This window comes from Lepidochelys kempii, chromosome 8 (assembly GCF_965140265.1).
Source record: "Lepidochelys kempii isolate rLepKem1 chromosome 8, rLepKem1.hap2, whole genome shotgun sequence".
Classification (NCBI taxonomy): Eukaryota; Metazoa; Chordata; order Testudines; family Cheloniidae; genus Lepidochelys; species Lepidochelys kempii.
Genome location: NC_133263.1, coordinates 3,875,340 through 3,897,075, shown reverse-complemented (window position 1 = coordinate 3,897,075; position 21,736 = coordinate 3,875,340). Strand labels below are relative to the sequence as shown.

General features: G+C 42.5%; 1 protein-coding gene across 5 annotated transcripts in view; it reads left to right on the top strand.

The window, feature by feature from the left end:
* The window catches only part of SGCD (sarcoglycan delta), a 611,494-nt gene that overhangs the window by 281,892 nt on the left and 307,866 nt on the right, over nucleotides 1-21,736 (top strand). For 4 of the 5 annotated variants that reach the window (XM_073355247.1, XM_073355246.1, XM_073355243.1 and 1 more), the window contains exon 2: nucleotides 20,535-20,708. The gene's annotated coding sequence lies outside the window, so the exon portion shown is untranslated. Of the gene's footprint in view, nucleotides 1-17,767; nucleotides 17,945-20,534; nucleotides 20,709-21,736 lie in introns of all 5 variants that reach the window. The other variant, XM_073355244.1, reaches the window with a different exon arrangement.

The window sequence follows — 21,736 nt, the reverse complement described above, 5'->3', positions numbered from 1 at the left end:
AATTTGGCACTGTGATAGCTAAATTCTCCTGAATACTCAGTGCGTACTCAAAACCACTTGTAAAGAACATTAAATATAAGTGACTTTTGTGAATCTTGCTGTAGAAAGAGAGTGTAACCATACTCATAAACAAAAGCCACGAGAGGATTAAGTGGCTGGGTGGCAAACTTAAAGCATTGTGATATATTGTTGCTAAAAATAACACTTGCTAAACAATTATGTTCTGTTTGCTTCCCACTTTTATATTAATTGTTTGACATATAGTATCGGCGTCCTTTAATAGAAACTATCCACCTCCAGCTCTTTAGCTGTGATGTTAGTTGCCTAATCATATGTCACATATACGATACATGTGATACACCTGGTGTTCACTATAGTTGTACGCATTTTGAACGTATATGCTGCTCTGATCAGATGGCCTGCCAAACCCATGGTTGGACATAGAGATGTGAGTTAAACCAGGCAAAACGCTAGGCAGATAATACAGAAAGCAGTAGGAGTGCTTGTGCCTTTTCAACACACTTTCAAAAGTCACTTACTTTATTGTGGCCATGAGTCGAACAGCGAGCAAGGTAAATTTTTCAACATGGGCCTGATCCAAATCCCATTCAAGTCAAAGGAAAGACTCTCAATGACTTGAATGGGATTTGGATCAGGTCTACCAGCAGAAGATACAAAATATACATTTGGTGTGTGTGAACCAGTTGCCTTAATTTCTGTTTCATTTAACATGATCATAATTCTAACGCCTTCATTTGTAGGTTACATTTTGTGGGCACTGCGTTGAACTGTCAAGATGGTGAAACCTTAACATCACAAGTTGGCATTTGCTGTTCAAACTTGCCTTCTGGCTCTTAATAATTTAGCAAAACAAATGGGCCCTTACGCATAAAGAAATGAACTCATACTGTCTGTTGCCATAACTCGTAGGCATTGTGATGTTTACGTGTGAGTGTGTGCTGTGCTTCTTTAGTATTATTGAATTATTCAGTGCTGAGTGATATAAATATGTCTATCCAGTTGGTGTCAGGAACAATTTCCTGCACAGTTTATAAAGATAAGTCAAACTTTTGACCTGGAGCACTTGTGTTGTCTGTTGTATGTAGACAGGGACTTTCACTAAAACATCAGGTCAAAGAACCTCTATACTTTATATAAAAAGTTCATATCTGGATGCAAACTTAGGGCTTGATTCAGATCTGCTACTGGTGAAAATCATCAGTAACTCCACTGAAGTCAGTGAAGTTATACCTGTGTACAGCTGGTGTGAGTTCAGAATCAGGCCCGTACTCCTTTTAATGTTGTTGTTTTAAATCTAATGCATAACTAAATACATTGGGAGCTTTTTAGAAGAGCTGCCCAGAGTGGGAAGTAATAGATTTTGGCTCAGTTTGAGCCCCATGTTTATTTTCAGTGTTCAGCAAGTTTTCGGCGATAACCCAATTGTTTGTATAAGTTTGGTAGAAATACCTCATGACTTAGATGCGTTAGAAGTAAACAGTATCATTATATCCATTATTTTCTTGTCTTCTAACATATGTAGGGTCACAAGAAATTTGATTCCATTAGAAACACTTTAGGCTAGATTCTGCTGTGTGGTTTATGGGTACTCTTGGGACAAGAGGGTGTAGGCTATCGATCCTTCCTCCCACAAACCACAGGGCGGTTTCTTCACCTAATCTTCAAGAGGTTGCGAGGAGGGAAGCCCTGTCTTGAACACCAGGGCCCTTGGGGGATGTGGTCTGTCGGTGTTAGGTTGGTGTCCTGCCCGCGCCTACTAGATGCTGTTTACAGCACTAGCAAATAGGGCATACACACAGCTCTTTTCCAAAGGGAAAGTGTGTCATAGCAGCCCACTCTGAACCATCCCGTACAGGACGGCTTTTGTACTAGACACACAGCAGTTACTGCCCCAACCCTCTTCCTCCATCTACCCCAAGTATCATTCCAAATATAAAGCATGGCATGTGAAACAGGGTAACACCTTTGTTCGGGACCTGAACTGTGTTTCTCCCCATAATATGTGATCACCGTCCTACTGTACCGCCCCTGTTCATTATTTCATTCTCTTTGTCCTGTGTGCTAACGCAGACCTGTTAGCGGTCTCCAGTACAATGAGTCTTACATGGAAACGTCTGGGGCTTGTCTACACTTTCAGCGCTGCAGTGATTCAGCTGCCCAAGTGGCGCTTCACTGCTGTAGCTTTCAGTGAAGATGCTGCCCACGCCGATGGGAATACTTCTCCCGTCAGCGTAGATACTCCATCTCCCCCAGAGGTGGTAGCTATGTGGACGGAAGTCCTCCCGTTGACATAGTGCCATGTACACAGTGGGTTAGGTTGGTGTAGCTACATCGCTCAGGAGGGTGGGTTTTCCACACCCCTGAGCGATGTAGTTATACTGACATAAGTTGGTAGTGTAGACCAAGCCTAGATTAAATGAAGATAGCAGTGTTCCATTCGGCTGCATTATGCGACTGTGGGACTATGTCTTTTTAATTGTCCATCCACACCAGGCGATGTATCACAAACACACAAATATTGCAAGTAGAAACAAAGCCTGTCTACCACGAGCCAGCCTTAGACATGTGCAAGTGGAATTTAAATGCTCTTTTAGACAAAGTGCGAATTAGCTTTTCATCACACATTAATGTAACCCTAATTGCTCTGTAACCATTAGTAACCTAATTTTATTATTTTCAGGATGCATACGTAAATAAATGTTGAATATTTTAGTTATCTAGCACGAAGCTAAAATATTAATGAGGACATTGCCTCAATCAGAGACTTTAATATGAATTTCTGAAATTATATTAAGAGGTAATTAAAAAGCTTTTCTTAATTGTTTCTTGTTATGGTCAGATGTTGATGCTAATGTTTTGCAAGAGTGTATTGAGTTCATTACATACCCAGAGCATAAAGCTATGTAGTCTCAAGTATCACAGTGGAGGAATATGTTTCCATATTGCAAAATTCCACATGAGATGGGAGCGCAAGTTAATGTTTGTTTGTTTGTTTGTTTGTTTGTTGCTTTGCTGTGCCAGACTCACAGCCTATAGTTCCCCTTTAGGAGCTCACAGCTAAAAATACCGAATACCATGCTAGCTGTAGAGAGGGAGTCATTTTGGGTGCCCATCTTTTTGGTGTAGGCCAAAACTCAGCAAAAATAACAAGACATTGAGGGGTGGATGTCTTGTGGATCTGGGCCAGATCCCCAACTGGTGTAAATTCAGGTTGCGCCACTCACTTCAATGTAACTATGCCAATTTACATCAGTTGAGGATCTGACCCATTACACAGCCTACTGGGTATGATTTCCAGGTGTTACGATTGCAGGACTAGCTATGTCTCTAGCCCTTCCTCTGTTACCCAGGGTTTTCAGAACCCAAAGCAGTGGTAACTTAACTGTTTCACTCCCGGCAGTATCAGGAATAAATCAATGGAAACACGGTGCTACCGGCTGATGAAAGATTAATACAAGTAAGCGTGCTCTTATCTAAAACTACTATTTATTAGATTTAAGCACACAGAGGCATAAGCAATAGGTTTAGAGCATCCCAAATAATTACCTAAAATCTGAGATGGTATTGAGTAATTGGCAGCAGGTCAGTGATGGTCTGTCACTTCCCCACTGGGGACTGTGCTATCAGGAACAAAGTATCTCAGGATAGCTCCAGAGAACTGATCCAAAGAACTGGTATCTAGTCTTTCTATAACTAATTTTTACAAAATACATAGCTTATAGTCACCCCTACTGGGTCATCACTTCTAACTACAATCACCTAGTTATCAACAAAACATTCCTAACAATCGTAGCCATAATAAGCTTCTATATCAAAGGCACCCACACTCAAGGTGTCCATCCACTTATTTCTTTCAGTCTCATAATTTGTTGACTCTTTTCTCCCCACCTCCCATTCTGATTAGCATAAAATTTAAGCCTGCAGCTAGCATTTGACCTTGCCTCCAAAAGCCCTGCTTGCCCAAATTAACCCATAACTATGTGGTGTTCTATTTTATTAATTCCTGGTGGATGAACGTACACAATATGGCTACAATTAACTTGATCAAATTCTGTGGTAACACCCTGGAATGGAGGGGTGTAACACCTGGTGTCTCTGAGAGAAGGGGTCAGGCCTCATGCCTTTACCTCTCCTGGAATGGAATTCTATGTCCATGACCGGTCATCTTCTTTTGTATGGCTGGTGTAGAGCAGAAACTACAATTTCACCTGAAGTTGATGGAGCCAAATGGCTACATCAGGGGTAGCAGAATTTATTGCAGTGATGCCTCCTTCATATTTATAAATTGGGCAGTAGGTGGTGATATGTTCGATGGTCTGTCATGGGGAGCCACACTGGCACGCCAGGGAGTCCTTCGTTTTCCATTTGTGCATTAGATGGCTGCATCTACTATGGGTGGTTTGGATTCGGTTCATAGTTGACCAAGATGACAATGGAAAGTCAAAACAAGGAACCTTCCGCATCTGATCTGGCAGAAGGTGCTTAATTTTTAAGTCTTGTTTAGCCCAATCTGCTTTCCAAGCCTCCTCCTGATCGTAGCCTGATTGCATGAGGCTAAACAAATGTTCCCAGAAAGTCTTGCGGGACTTGAGTGGAAGATGGCAGCCATCAGACGGCCCACTCTGTTAAGTGAGAATTTATGGTGAATGCCATCAACTAGATGACCGAACAACACTCAGCAATCTCCCAGTCATCAGAACAGCAACTCAACATGACCAGTCATATACAGTGACAGCCATCTTAAACCAGTGTATTTTTTGTTTTAATTGGAGGAACAAAGTGTTTAGGAGAAAGGATTGTAAACAGCAAACAATCCATACATGGAACCATCCCTTTATGATTGCTTCAGCATGTCCTATGTCAGCCTAAACAGATGCCCCAGCATCTTTCTCTGGAAAGAGACTTTAATTGTTTATAGTCCAGTTGATCTTCCTTTCCCAGTGTAACCTCCGTGCAGCAGGTTGTAGAATCTCCTCAGCTAATAGCTTGGGCATTGTCTCTTAACAATCCTGAAGTGTTTATTGTGCAGTGGTTTATCTTGAGCCACAGTTTCCCCTTTCTGCTTCTTTTTCCCAACAGCCTGGTTGATTTAACCCACTATAGGCATACATACAGTAAACATCCCAATAACCTGGTCAACATACAGTATTCATAAATTATTACAGAGCAGCTCACGTCTGTCACAACCTGTATGGAGTTTTGCATGCATATCTTCCATGATCTGAATGGTGCGGGAAACTCACCATCTGTCATGCATGGTACCTTCTTTAAGGAGAAAGGTGACTTTGGGGGACACTCTGTAAATGAAAGAAGTGTTTTACACAGATATCAGCGTAATCCATTGAATACAAGTAACCTGCTGAGAGAGACCATATAAATCAGTTTATAAACTTGTTTTTAATTTTTTTTTGGCAGACTTAGGAAGCCAATTAGTTCGGTAATATATATTTAGCTTTAATGGGTAAGTAAATAATTAATGTTATTGCCTTTGTAAATTTAGCTTTTCAGTTGTAAATTAACATAATTAAAAGAGTGATGTTTCAGTATACGTTTTGCCAGCCAAATTTAAATCGAGCAATTAAACTGTAGGTTTCCCACATCAAATGAGCTGAGCTCATAATGGTGCAAACAGTCGTTGTAAATTTGTTTTTCTTGGTCAGATTCATTACAAAGACAGGAAGGAAAATGTGCTCCAGTAAACGTGATCAAGTAAATGCTCAAAGAACCACGAATGTATATTTTTCTCTACTTTCTGTTGTCCATCCACATTAACAAAAGGAGAACCAAAGAGGCAAGACACCCTTTCTGCACATCAAGCTCTTGCATGGAAATACTTGCTAGCGACTTACTGTAGTGGTCACTGTAAAAGGAACTAGATAAAAGTTATCAGCGTGCTCTGTTGGTTTGATCGTGAAGACATAATGTGGGGCAGCTCTTCAACAGATGTAAATTGCCATAGATCCATTGACTTAAATGGAGCTGTGCTAATTCGTGCCAGCTTAGGAGGAGTTGACCCTGTAATTTTTTCCTTCATGCTGCCTTATCGCTGCTTGCTTTATTGGATATACATATGCCACCCTCCAAAGCCAGTCCTCAAGGTTCGGCTTAGTCAGCAAATGCAGCAATCAGGGCTAACCGTGGAAGAAAAGATAAGTGATATGAATATCTGACTCACTTTCTCTGTAGCTTGCACATGAATTAGGGATGGCAACATTTTAGACATCTTAAAAATATTTTTTTTATTAGAGCAGGTCATGAGCCTCTAAATTCAGATCCAGTCTGACCGGGTCCAAAACTCGAAAGTTCACATTAGGGGTTTTGGATCCACTCACTCTATAGATGAGGAGCCATCTGCAATATTCAGATCCAGATGTGACATTTTCCCAGATTCAAGGATATTAGGATTTGAGGTTGTGCTTTGGACCTGTCTCTTGTTTCTACTTGTCAGTCAGGAAACAAACTGGGTGAGATGACTTTAAAAAAAACCACATACACACAACCAAGAACTTCAAAAGTGAAAAATAATCTCAGATCAAACAAAATTTGGGAGCCCATATTGGAACAACAGAGCTATAGACATTTTTAATCTAGCAGACTTTGCAGTGTGTAATTCATCATAGACTGAACAGTCTATTTTCTAACTCTTCAAAACATTACTAAGAGAGGCATTTTGCAAACTGCCCAAGATTTGCAGAGTTGTAATGAGAAGAGTTTCCTGATGCACAGACACGCGCACAAACATGTTAAATGACATTTCTGCAATCTGTGATTTCATTAAAAGAAAAGGAGGACTTGTGGCACCTTAGAGACTAACCAATTTATTTGAGCATGAGCTTTCGTGAGCTACAGCTCACTTCATCGGATGCATACTGTGGAAAGTACAGAAGATCTTTTTATATACACAAAGCATGAAAAAATATCTCCCCCCACCCCACTCTCCTTCTGGAGATTACCAGCAGGAGAGTGGGGAGGGGGGAGGTATTTTTTCATGCTTTGTGTGTATAAAAAGATCTTCTACACTGTATGCATCCGATGAAGTGAGCTGTAGCTCACGAAAGCTTATGCTCAAATAAATTGGTTAGTCTCTAAGGTGCCACAAGTCCTCCTTTTCTTTTTGCGAATACAGACTAACATGGCTGTTACTGTGAAACCTGTGATTTCAGTGTGGTTTTGAAGTACCAGATCCGCAGTGGGCAAATTTATCCCTGGTGAAAGCCCACAGCAACCACTGGAGCTCTACTGGAGATGAATTTGGGTCAGCTAACTTTCTCTTGGTGTTGTTCAGAAGGTTTGTAGTGTTTTATGCAGATACATAGTTGCAGTCTCCTATTTTGTAGTATCCAGTTTGTTTAATGGTGAATGGATTGAAAAAAGTTCTACCTTGGGAGGAATTTGGGCTAATCGATTTAAATACACACAGAGCTATACTATAGTACACTTTTGATTATAGAATTGATTTTTTTTCACCGTGTAATTTCTGATTTTTAAAGTGTCTTTTTCAAAAGGCAAAACTAAATAGGGTCCCCTGAATATTAGCTAATGGGTCATATTTTTAAGGAGTCTCCAGCTGTGCAAACACAGTAAATTGCAGGTGCAACGAGCTGTCAGTACAAGTAAGAGAATTTAGACACCTAGTACCTGAGTACAGGCACAGCTGGCTTCTGAATGCTGTTAACTGTGCATGGAAACGTTCAGGAGTAGAGATTGTTTTAATATATTGGGCCCAGTGACTGCAAATTTTTTATTGCTGGCAAGGAAGATTTCTTCTCTGCCTCCCAACACCACCTCTAGAAATTAGTGAATTCAGGAATGCTTACTTGGTGTTTCGTGTAACCATCAGCCACATTTCGATTTGAATGAGAGCTTAGTTGAGTTCTACAAACCAGCCATGAAGTTGTCTTTACGGTGGGCTTTGTCCTCTCCGGTCAAGTTCTACTGGAAGCTAGTGGCATGTTCTGTGTGTTCTCCATCTAAGCTGAGATTTCATACAGAGGCCTGGCTCTTGAGCTGTGTGCAAAGAATGCTTGATGTTGTGTGTGTGTGTGTGTGTGTGTATACAATGGTGATTTTAAATGTCCCAGATTCTGTTGCTCTCCTCCTGTGCTGTTCTGATTCCCAGCACAAATTAAAACATCCTGAAGAATGCTCTAATTTAGGGCAGCTACTAAGAGCCTTTGGAGATTGATAGTAGCAGCTGGGTGTTGCCATGTGCAGGACAGCCCAGCGCAGCCATACAGCTGGAAGGTGCTGCTTCTATTGTTCTCCTCCACTTGGGCAATTCCAGTGGCTGTCAAAGCCAGCTTTGCCCCACTGAAGAGGTGTGAAGTTGCCCTATTGTATGGGTGAATTGGGCTGAGTATGTACCCTATTGTATGGGTAATACGGCTGTTACTCTGAAACCTGTCATTATGCAAGGCACTGCATTTAGCCGTATGGAGTGAAAATCTATCAACTGCATGAAAAAACTTGTACAGATACAGACAGACGTCATCTTCCTTTCCAAATGCAAACAGATGGACATCGTACCAAAAGGACTGAAGGTAAAAAATCCATTACAATCTACATACCACACAGACTATGCTGACAGCTTGTGCCACACACTCTCAAAGAAACTGCGGAATCACCTGATCAACATCCCCTACAGCAAACAGGGAAAGATTAAGAATGAGCTCTCAAAAATGGATACTCTCATAAAAAAACAACCTTCCACACACACTTCCTCGTGGCTGGATTTTACTAAAACTAGACAAGCCATTTACAACGCACACTTTGCTTCTCTACAAAAGAAAAAGGACACTAAACTTTCTAAACTACTACATGCTACTAGGGGCCACAGCAATGATTCCCTCAACCCACCTAGCAATATTGTTAACCTATCCAACTATACTCTCAGCCCAGCAGAAGCAGCTGTTCTATCTCGGGGCCTCTCCTTCTGCCCCTCCACCCCCACGAACATGATACAGTTCTGTGGTGACCTAGAATCCTATTTTCGACGTCTCCGACTCAAGGAATATTTCCAAAATACCTCTGAACAGCATACTAATCCACAGAGGTCTCCCTACCAACACTACAGAAAGAGGGATTCTAGGTGGACTCCTCCTGAAGGTCGAAACAGCAGACTGGACTTCTACATAGAGTGCTTCCGCCGACGTGCACGGGCTGAAATTGTGGAAAAGCAGCATCACTTGCCCCATAACCTCAGCCATGCGGAACGTAATGCCATCCACAGCCTCAGAAACAACTCTGACACATAATCAAAAAGGCTGACAAAGGAGGTGCTGTCGTCATCATGAATAGGTCGGAATATGAACAAGAGGCTGCTCGGCAGCTCTCCAACACGAGTTTCTACAAGCCATTACCCTATGATCCCACTGAGAGTTACCAAAAGCAACTACAGCATTTGCTCAAGAAACTTCCTGAAAAAGCACAAGATCAAATCCGCACAGACACACCCCTGGAACCCCGACCTGGGATATTCTATCTACTACCCAAGATCCATAAACCTGGAAATCCTGGGCGCCCCATCATCTCAGGCATTGGCACCCTGACAGCAGGATTGTCTGGCTATGTAGACTCCCTCCTCAGGCCCTACGCTACCAGCACTCCCAGCTACCTTCGAGACACCACTGACTTCCTGAGGAAACTTCAATCCATCGGTGATCTTCCTGATAACACCATCCTGGCCACTATGGATGTAGAAGCCCTCTACACCAACATTCCACACAAAGATGGACTACAAGCCGTCAAGAACACTATCCCCGATAATGTCACGGCTAACCTGGTGGCTAAACTTTGTGACTTTGTCCTTACCCATAACTATTTCACATTTGAGGACAATGTATACCTTCAGATCAGCGGCACTGCTATGGGTACCCGCATGGCCCCACAGTATGCCAACATTTTTATGGCTGATTTAGAACAACGCTTCCTCAGCTCTCGTCCCCTAAAGCCCCTACTCTACTTGCGCTATATTGATGACATCTTCATCATCTGGACCCATGGAAAAGAAGCCCTTGAGGAATTCCACCATGATTTCAACAATTTCCATCCCACCACCAACCTCAGCCTGGTCCAGTCCACACAAGAGATCCACTTCCTGGACACTACAGTGCTAATAAACAATGGTCACATAAACACCACCCTATACCAGAAACCTTCTGACCGCTATTCCTACCTGCATGCCTCCAGCTTTCACCCTGACCACACCACACGATCCATCGTCTACAGCCAAGCTCTGCGATACAACCGCATTTGCTCCAACCCCTCAGACAGAGGCAAACACCTACAAGATCTCTGTCAAGCTTTCTTACAACTACAATACTCACCTGCAGAAGTAAAGAAACAGATTGATAGAGCCAGAAGAGTTCCCAGAAGTTACCTACTACAGGACAGGCCTAACAAAGAAAATAACAGAACGCCACTAGCCGTCACCTTCAGTCCCCAACTAAAACCCCTCCAACGCATTATTAAGGATCTACAACGTATCCTAAAGGATGACCCAGCACTCTCACAAATCTTGGGAGACAGGCCAGTCCTTGCCTACAGACAGCCCCGCAACCTGAAGCAAATACTCACCAACAACCACATACCACACAACAAAACCACTAACCCAGGAACTTATCCTTGCAACAAAGCCCGTTGCCAACTGTGTCCACATATCTATTCAGGGGACACCATCACAGGGCCTAATAACATCAGCCACACTATCAGGCTCGTTCACCTGCACATCCACCAATGTGATATATGCCATCATGTGCCAGCAATGCCCCTCTGCCATGTACATTGGTCAAACTGGACAGTCTCTACGTAAAAGAATAAATGGACACAAATCAGATGTCAAGAATTATAACATTCATAAACCAGTCGGAGAACACTTCAATCTCTCTGGTCACGCAATCACAGACATGAAGGTCGCTATCTTAAAACAAAAAAACTTCAAATCCAGACTCCAGCGAGAAACTGCTGAATTGGAAATCATTTGCAAATTGGATACTATTAATTTAGGCTTAAATAGAGACTGGGAGTGGCTAAGTCATTATGCAAGGTAGCCTATTTCCTCTTGTTTTTTCCTACCCCCCCCCCAGATGTTCTGGTTTAACTTGGATTTAAACTTGGAGAGTGGTCAGTTTGGATGAGCTATTACCAGCAGGAGAGTGAGTTTGTGTGTGTATGGGGGTGGGGGGGATGTGAGAAAACCTGGATTTGTGCAGGAAATAGCCCAACTTGATTGTCATGCACATTGTGTAAAGAGTTGTCACTTTGGATGGGCTATCACCAGCAGGAGAGTGAATTTGTGTGGGGGGGTGGAGGGTGAGAAAACCTGGATTTGTGCTGGAAATGGCCCACCTGATGATCACTTTAGATAAGCTATTACGAGCAGGACAGTGGGGTGGGAGGAGGTATTGTTTCATATTCTCTGTGTATATATAAAGTCTGCTGCAGTTTCCACGGTATGCATCCGATGAAGTGAGCTGTAGCTCACGAAAGCTCATGCTCAAATAAATTGGTTAGTCTCTAAGGTGCCACAAGTACTCCTTTTCTTTTTGCGAATACAGACTAACACGGCTGTTACTCTGAAACCTGGGCTGAGAGTGTTTCCAATTGCTACCAGTATGTGTTAGTGGCAGAGGCATTGAAGATTTATGCAGTGCCCAGGCCTGCTATGCCTTCTGCAGGAATGCCGCTTTGTTGCTTTACTATTCATTGGAGTTTTTCATTAGGTAACGCATTAAAACGAGAAATTCTGGGCTGGAAAGCGTAGCACGGAACAGAGAAGGGGGGGGGAAGCAATTATGGAAAGCCTAATTCTCATATTCCACCTTTATTTATCAATTGCAAACATATTGGTGCTAATCAACTGTGAAAAGCTGGCTGTGCATAGAAAACCATTTCCTCCTGCAGAAGTTCTGAAAGCACTGGCTTGTGGGGCTCACAAATGCTCTGTGTCTTTCCTGATGATCTTTTGGCTCACTCCCAACATTCCCCAAACCTTTCCATATTTCCCCAAGAGTTCTCTGATGCCCCCCTTGAACTCCTGGTCCTCTCCGGTCTTCTCCCTTGTTCCCCAGGCCACTCATGAAAACTCTTTTCTGCTATTAACTATGCTGCCCCAACCCTTATCCATTCTCACTTCCTCGTTTTTCTGATGCTTTGTCAGACCTCTTCAGTTTCCTCTCTCCTGCTCCCCTATTTCTGTCTGTTTATACTGGTGACTGAAATTAATTCGCTTAAAGTTCCAAAGGAATATGGGGCTGATTTTGGTACAAACATTTAAAGCAGTACATAGATTGAGGAACTACATTACACAAACCTGGTGTGGTATTTTTCAAATTTAAATTACAGTAGAACCTCAGAGTTACTAACACCAGAGTTATGAACTGGCCTGTCAACCACACACCTCATTTGTAACTGGAAGTGTGCAATGAGACAGCAGTGTGCATACATACACAGACACGCGCGTGTGCAAGAAAAAGTAAATACAGTACAGTACTGTGTTTGCTTTTCCTTTATTTTGTTAGTAGTTTACTCTGCAGTAGAAAAAACATTAAATTTAAAGTTTCAAAGCTGTATTGTCAATGTTCAGTTGTAAACTTTTGAAAGGACAACCATAATGTTATTTTCAGAGTTACAAACATTTCAGAGTTATGAAAAACCTCCATTCCTGAGATGTTAGTAACTCTGAGGTTTTACTATATCAGTCCATTTCAACACATTTTTCAGCGTAATAGATCAGATCTTTTTCATTGTCTGAGACTTTATGCCCTGTTCCCAATTCCCTGTTTATAGACTTGGTTTGCGGTTGCATTATTCCAGTGTTGCACCTGTGTAAAACTGGAGTAATGCACTGGTGAGTCATGGTCTGTGTTTTTAGAGTAACCCCAAAGTGTCTAAAAGTGTAGCTTGTTGAATAAAATTTTTGGAAGTTAGGAAAGTAATATTTTTTTGCCACCGTATAACTAAAAATGGGTTAATAGACCGAAACCCTGTTTTGAAAACAGAATCAGAATTCAGGCTCCCAGTTAATGAAGCAGAAGTTTACGCTACATGTGATTTGAAGTGGTTGAGACATTAAAAATAATAATCTGAGTTTATAGTGGAAAAACCTGCTCAGAGAATGTGGTTCTGAGATAATAGCAAGCTGACAATGGTATGTCCCATATATCATAAAGTCCAGTACATTTTTACTTCCTGTAGCATTTTTTATACCAACTTACTCCCATATGTTTCTCAGAGATAAAGATTAAAGTTACAGAGTTAAAAAAATAACTGGAGAGAGAAATTAAGAAGCACAAATAAGATTTGTTATGAGGTGTCATTTAAAATCAGGGGAGATTAATGTTTTTAATTTATTTATGTATTTATTTTATCAAAAGCCAGGCAGGGTTCACCTATACAATAGGAACAAAAGCCACTGGGCAGCTAGAGATTTGCCATACTGCAAGGCAGCATTTTCATATGAACAGTATGAGGGTGGGTACCCTATGATAACTCTCTCCCTGGTTTCAGTGGGAGGAAAGTTAGGCCACTGGCAACCAGTTTTGAAAATCTCACCTGAAATGTGCAAAAGGGAATGTCCGTGAACTAGAGGGAAAAATCAAAAGGAGGGGAAAAAAGGAGGGGGTGGAGTGTAGCTGTGGCAGAAATAGAAATCATTGTACAGGCTTAGCTAATGAAACACAAATGCCTGGAGGACAAGTACGACTATAATGAAGAATGGACAGGATAGTAATGCAAAGCTGTGGGAGAGAAGCTGCCTATGGTTATATGAAGGTTACTTTTTAAGGCTCTGGTTCTATAATAGGATCCACCTGTATGGAGTCTATTGTTGTACCAGGGCCTAAGTGTATTTGAGTCTTCTTCCAGTGGTAAGGAAAGCTGTGACTCATGTAGCTATAGAATGAGAAACTTCTCCCCATGCTTATCTTTTAAGGCAGGTAAAAGCTTTCTGTAGCAGGGACAAAACACGTACAATGAAGCCGGTCCAGCTCCTTTTGTGATGCCTGATCCTGCATCCATTTTAGTCAATGGCAAAGCTCTCATTCACTTCGTGGTGCAGGATCCAGCCTTTGGTGGTGAACGTTTTTTCCAGGAATGAGCGATGACAGTTTTAGCAGCCAGAATGAATAGTCTTGCTAATGTCTTAGTGGATTCCTGTGGTGGTAGAGACCAAAGATGAATTAAAGAAGGGGAGAATAAGACCAGGTGTTATGAAAAATTGTGTTCCTGGCCAAATGATTAAAAAATGAGTGCTGAGTTCTTTTGCAAACCAGCCAATACGAGCAGATCCATCAGAAATGTAAAAGGAATGCCTTTTAAGAACAACTTTTACAACAAGCTGGAGAGAGGGCAGTATTTAGTTTAGTTAATAGGGGGATAAAGTCTGAAAGTTGTTTCTGTTTGAATCTCTTGGCTCATAAGAGAAGTACATCATCTAACATTGTTACAATCAGAGTTTAGCTGAATATTCCTTCCCAACATTCAAAATGCTTGTTTATTTTTTTGACTATTTCTCAAAGATCTGTAGCTGTCAGATAAAACACATTTCATAGACCTTTCACTGAAAGGAATATTTTCTATTACTTTGGAGGCGGAGTGGACAGGGAATCACGTGTTTCTTCTTTGCTTTAAGAAAAGGAGGACTTGTGGCACGTTAGAGACTAACAAATTTATTTGAGCATAAGCTTTCATGAGCTACAGCTCACTTCATCGGATGCATTCAGTGGAAAATACAGTGGGGAGATTTATATACACAGAGAACATGAAACAAGGGTGTTAACTATACACACTGTAACGAGAGTGATCACTTAAGGTGAGCTATTACCAGCAGGAGAGCGGGGGAGGGGGGGACCTTTTGTAGTGAATTTGCTGTGTGTATTTCCAAATATCTCCTTTGGTGGTACTGGAATGAAGAACCAAGAATGCCCTATGGATTGTAGCTTTGGGCTGCACTGAAAAAAGAGAACAGCAGAATCAGAATATCTCATTAGATCCATATCTCAGCATCTTCGCACCATTCTGTCATTACTTTGCAGCAACATCCCTTACCTTAATTAATGTGCAGAATAAGTCAGACTCTAACCTATCAAACCACAGCACCACACGAAACTTTCCAATTACTTGCTACCCATTGTAAGGAGACTTCGATTATCGGTATATCCCTTGAATTACGGTGCTGCTTTCCACCTGTTTTTCTGCTGCAGAGGAAGAGAAAACACCACAAAACAGCCGAGACTCGGTGTTGCTGGAGACTCTTGTTTTATTTGGTTTTCACCAAGCCATTATCAATGACACAGTCTGGCTGGGAAACAGTTGTCTGTGGTGTACTAAGTGTTGTAGTTGGAGAGGTTCCAAAGTTGCAATGCTACCAGGTTTTTAACATTCGCTTTCTGGAAGGAGGGATTCAGAAGTTTCATTTTTTCCCTTTCTTTACCAGCGCCACCCATATACTAAATTCAAGGGAGGTAGAGGGAGACGATATTGTGAAATGTAAAATGTGGGATCATTTCATATTTGATCCTGCAGGGTCCTGAGGACTCCTGTGAGGTGCTGAGCACCCTCTACTTTTATTAAAGTTGTTGGGTGTTGAACGTACTTGATCAAGTGCCTTTCTGGGTCAAGAAATCCCAAAGCACTTTACAAAACAATGAGCTACGTACTGGCTGCATGGGAAAATGTAACAACCATTACGCATTCAGCTGTAGTTTACACACAGCTTTGATCATTAGACCCTGGTTCAGTTAGAAGGAATATTTGCTGATGTAATCTCGATCTACTTCCAGAAAGTGCTTTGGGATCTTCAGTTTCCACATAGACAGGCAGAAATGACCCTACTAAATGTTTCATGATGAGGATGGAGCCTCTACCTGTTCTGCACCCCTGTCGCCCCCTGCCCCCCAATACTGCTCTGCCGTATCAACCATAGGTGCTTGCCCAAGTCCAGCTATGGTTAAAGAGGAAAATTATGAGAATGTACATATGCATACTTGTGTGTGCCATCCCTCTCCCATTTGGGTGCTTGAAGTCCAGATTGGCAGTAAAGAGAAAGATCTTGAATATTTAGCCAGAGGACATATGGTTCCATTCATTTTCAAGTCTCCAAATCCCCTAAGTATTTAATTTTTTCCATGCCCAACATAATTTCTTCAGCTGTGGTTGAGTAGATTGTAATTAATATTTTCAGAGACGAGACCAACTGGTACAGATGTGACTACCTGCCGCAGTGATATGTTTGCCTACAGTATGTTAGTCAGCTACTAGATGTCTTTGCACACTGTAGAGCTTTCCAGACAAGGTTTGGTGGCTGGTAGCCAAGGGGAAGGGGTGGAATCAAGATGCTTCTTGAGCTGTGTGGATGTTTAGTTGTTTTGTGTAATAAGCTCCTCTCTTTAAGAAGGGCTATGAGTCCATGAGCCATGCAATGGAGCCATGTAATCCCAGTGGAGCATTCACTCTGGAGGGATGTGCCCTGAACAAGTTACTCATAAAAATGCTCCTGGACGAAATCCCAGATCTGGACACTGCTAAGCTTTGGGGAAATTCAGGCTTGACTCTAGTTAATCGGTGTGTAAGCTCCTGTCGTGAACTATTCTGCCTCTTCTGAGCCAAGAAGAACATATATGTGCTAGTTTGTTTTTTGTGTTCATGGCCTGGAGACTGAACAAAGGCCATCACTCATTTCACTTAGGGCCCTTGCATAAAATTTAATCCAGGGTTTCAGACACTGAATAGAAAAGTTTGAACTGGTGGGGCAGAAAGTGGTGAATAGCACAGTACATTTGGGTGATGCACGTTATTTTTTCATGTTGGACAAGGTGGAGTGAGATTTCTGCATGTCATGTTGTACCCTCATGATGGCTGCCATCATCCCTCATTAATTTAGGCGTACTCAGTGGCCTCTAGAAGTTATATCTCTTGCATTTTTTCCCAGGAACCTGTAACATAGAAACATAACCCCAACTATATCGTTGGACAGAAACTATTTCCTTGCCTGCATCCGTCTATATCTGTGTAATAGAAATTCTTCAAATGCAGCCCAGGCAAGTTGCATTGGGATTGATGCACTTGCTTACTGCTGCTTGCAGCAGCGCTCATAACCGTTTGCATTTGATTATACTCCATGTGGATGTTTCCACCATCACAGGCACTTGAAATGGGAGCTGGAGAAATGGCAGTTGTATGCAGTCATTACTTTTTAATTTGACTGAAGTTATTTTTCCCATTGTGTCCCCACCCCGCAGTGCTGAAGTGTGGTAACACCTGATATATCCTCCCAACAGCTGGCTCGGGTGAATGCTTGGATGAAATCTGCAGCAGCGTTTTCCAGTACCTGCTGCCATGTTCTTATTCCCGTAACGGTAGTGGTTAGGATGAAGGGAAGGTGTCTGCTCTTTGCCAAAAGCTGAAAGCACACTCCTGCCTGCACCATAATTTATGATCCACCCAGCAGTGCAGGAATTCAGACACAACAGAAACTCTGAGTGCATGCATTGCAGTGCATTAAGGCAATGTGCCAAGTCCTCCTCACCCAGGGGCTTTGCTTACGATGAGCATTGGCAGGCTGCGGTAAATTGAGACTTTCAAAAAACATATCATTCCCCACCAGAAGCAGGGCTCTCAGACTCAGCTTACAATGACAGTCTAGTCCCGTTGTCAAGTTTGGTCTTTTGCCTTTCAGCTCCATTGAAAGTAAAAAGAGGGGAAATAAAGTCTTTTTTCTTTTCCTTTTTTTTTGCATTGCAACTTTCAGGAAACAAATGGAAGTAATCACATTTCTGGTCCCCAAAGATAAACATCACTTAAAAGTAGAGGCACTAGATCTCGCTACTGCTCCCAGACCAAGCTTCTGCAGCGTCAGCCATTCCTACACGTCACATCCACTTCAGTCTCACGTTGCCAGACTGGTTCTACAAATGGTGTTTGAGAGGTAGGGCTTTACGCCTGTGTTGGCAAGGAATATAAGATTTGAAGCTGTTCTACTTTTCTGCCTCCCTACCTGAGCCCACAGGATGACAGAAGGGAAGCAGTCTGGCAAATACAAATAACACTTCCCTTTAAAGCCCTTCTCGACACACAAACTGCTGGCAAACGTGGGGTTGGACTCTGCCACCTTAGCTCATGTTGCAGCTCGCACCACGAGCAGCCCTGCTGAAGAAAAAGCGGTTACTCAGGGGGCAGAGCAGATTGCATGCCCCTGGGCATGGGTTCCACAGTGGCTCTGGTTACCAAGTGGACTTCCTCTCACTGCTAGGATTGATACAACTGCTCTGCCTCCAAGCTGAGGTGCGGATGCTTTCATCCTTTCACTCCCCTGCCCCTTCGCTTCACACCCCCCTGGGTTTGCTTTTCCATTGCTGGTTGACTGAGTCAGTTTTCTACATCTCTTTAGCCCAGTTGGGGTGTGGGGGTGTGTGTGTGTGTTGGGGGAATCTGTGGGAGGATGTAATGAGCATTGTGCTCTGGGGCTGCTGATTCAGACTTGACCCCTTTGGAACTGTCTGCAAGTAGTATGTTTTTGTTGGTTTTGTCTTCTCCTCTTTTTCTGACTATTCCTAGCATAAAACTAGCATCTATCCATCTTTCCTGCAGCCATGTTCAGACTAAGTTACAGATGTGACAGGCTGTGTTATCTCAGAAGTAGAGTGCAACAGAGCACCCAGCCCTCTTTTAAAGGCCAGGGGGGCTGGGGAGCAGCTAGCCCTGTTCTGGAGAAGAGCCCAAATGGACAGCATTGAGTGACTGGGCTGAGGATTCATAGTCAGGGGATATAACTGAAGGGCCCAGCTCCATGATGAGCCTAGAGAAGAGGGCTGTGGGGGGACAGAAGGCTGCAAGAGGGCAAGTCTTGGGAGGGGGGAGTTCTGACCATTAAGCTGCCAGAGGCCAGAGCACCCCACAGTCTCGATGGGGAGCAGGACAGTTGCTTGATTTTCTTGTTTCATGTTCCCTTTTATTTATTGTTTTTGAAGAATAAACAGGGCCCTGAGGTGAGGGTGACAAACTGACCTGGGTGTGGCTGATTGTCTGTCCCATGCTGATGACTGGTCCACCAGCCTACACCATGGCTGCAGGACGTATCTGGATCAAGCGTATCTGTATCATTGCAGCCGTTGAGGCAAGGGTACCCAGACGTTCAAACTGGGGCAGAGGCTGCGAGGTCCATCAGAAAAAGCACCGGACTGGGATTTAGGAGACTTAGATTCTGTCCACCAGCTCTGCTACTCCTACACCTTATATGTCTTGTCTGTTTAGATAGTAATTAGTTAGGGCAAGGACTGTCTCTTAAGATGTGTGTACAGCGTTGGCAGCACAGTGGAGCTCTTGATTTTGGTTTGGGCCTTTAACTGCTTTTCTAATACCAATAACTAACAATAAAAATGGGGGTTAGACTTCCTGACTCCTTTTCCAAGCCCTTCCCCCCGCTTGAGGTGTGATTTCCAGTAAATTGCTCAGGCCGAATTTCTCAAATCCCACTGCCTGTGGTTAGGCACCTAATCAAAGTGACCCGATGTTTCAGAAGCGTTGAAAACTCCCAGCTGTGTGAGTGGGTGCTGCTGGGCGTGGAGCTTTTTCGACAATCAAATGATTTCAGGTGCCTGTCGGGTACCCATTTTTGAACATTTTGGCCAACAGTAGCTAACTCATAGCGGGGGGATTTGATTACAGCCTTCAACTACCTGAAGGGGGGTTCCAAAGAGGATGGAGCTCGGCTGTTCTCAGTGGTGGCAGATGACAGAACAAGAAGCAATGGTCTCAAGTTGCAGCAGGGGAGATTTAGGTTGGATATTAGGAAACACTATTTCACTAGGAGGGTGGTGAAGCACTGGAATGGGTTACTGAGGCAGGTGGTGGAATCTCCATCCTCAGAGGTTTTTAAGACCCGGCTTGACAAAGCGCTGGCTGGGATGATTTCGTTCGGATTGGTCCTGCTTTGAGCGGGGGGTTGGACTAGATGACCTCCTGAGGTCTCTTCAGACCCTAATCCTCTATAATTCTATGTCATAAGGCCTAATTAATTAACGTTTCCTTGTGAGCTTTGAGATCTGTGAACGAACTGCACTGTACAAGTGCATTGAAGTGTTGTTTGCTTGAATTTTTGTCAGTGTTCTTAACTTTAAATCCCCTTAGTTTGAACGTTCTGTTCTCCCAGTGAAAGACTGTAATGAATAAGAATGTTCTCTAAAGTTATGCAGGAGTGTTGCTGTACTTCTGTGATCTCAGACTGACATAAAGTGCATCCAGGCTGGCATTCATTTCCTAGTTTAGGGACACAGTTAAAACACCATAAAGCCAAAATAGTTCTGTGCCACAGTTCTTGAATTCAAAGATTTCCCTGAAAAGGTGCCAAACATGATGGCTTGTCACAGACTCTTTGTCCTGGCTTGACATTTCATTGCTATCAGATATTGTCTTACATTCTATTCTGAACCTGCCGAATGACTGACCCTAGAATTTAATGCCACACCTTCTTCTCTTTTCTCTTTCTGAATGACCTCTTTTCTGCTCCGGCTCCAAAGAACTGGAGGATACTGCAGCATCCTCAGGGACATACATACAGAAGGCTGAGCTGGAGCCTGTGTGGGACTTAAAAAGGACTTCCAGTTGGTGGTAGCCTGAGGAACTTCCTTTCACTCCAATGTTGCTCCGAAACTAAATTGTCTCCAGAATTCGGAACCATCAGGTTTGCTAAGGTATGTGATTTTTGCCTTTGTTTGCATTCCTATATGTTTTCTGAACATCTGCTTATGGCACTTGTAACTATGGTTCTGCATATTTACATGTAGGTAAATGCAGCCCATAAACTGCCTCAGTGAATGCCCTGTACTCCTTGATTCAGAGAATACTTTGCAAGGTTAAGGTGCTTTTAAAGTCACTGTGTGGATGAAGTACATTTTGAAAACCACTAATATCTGAAGATTAGAAGGTCGGGGGGGGGGAAGCCAAACGTAAAAAATAAAGAAAAGAGGGATCATTTCTCCAAAAGCCATACTCTTCTTTGTCACTTGTATTTCAACATTGTTGGCCTAGGATGAAATTTACTATACCGGTTTGTTACGTGATAGTCCCTTGGATAGGAGGCTCATGTATTTGTTGTGTGCAGATTCTGATGTTGGAGCAGAAACTCACATGGCATAGAGCAAACCGTCCAGAGTCGCAGGTGTAGGGAAATACTTAGAAGAACACAATCTATGACAACCCATCTCCTTTTGTGTAATTCAAGTTATTTCCAGGGAGGAAATTGGGTTTATTTATTTATATTTTTGGATCATCAATTGAAAAGTTTTATTTAAAAAGCTTTGGAAGTGTGAATGCAAAACCTTAGTTCCTAGGTCTACATGGATTTGTATCAAATGATAAAGTCGTAAAAAGTACATGTGTTTTGTTCTCATTAATATCTGAACAAGAGAAACACTTCCTACACACTCTGCAGTAGCAATGCAGTGTTCAAGCTTAATGTAGGAGTGTTGAAAAATCCAAACAGAAATTAGATTTTCATATATTTTTAAAGCCTCCAAGAGTTCTCTTACATTAATTCTTTTGGTGTGATCAGACTAATCCCACTTGTTCTGTAAATAGTGAAATTTAATTCAGATACCTCACTGGAGTTCCATTTGTAACATTTGCATACAGATTACATTCAGTTTTGGAATGGCTGCAGTATAGAAATATGACTACAAGACTAGCACGATTTCAAACTGTCTATGCCCATGCTATAGTC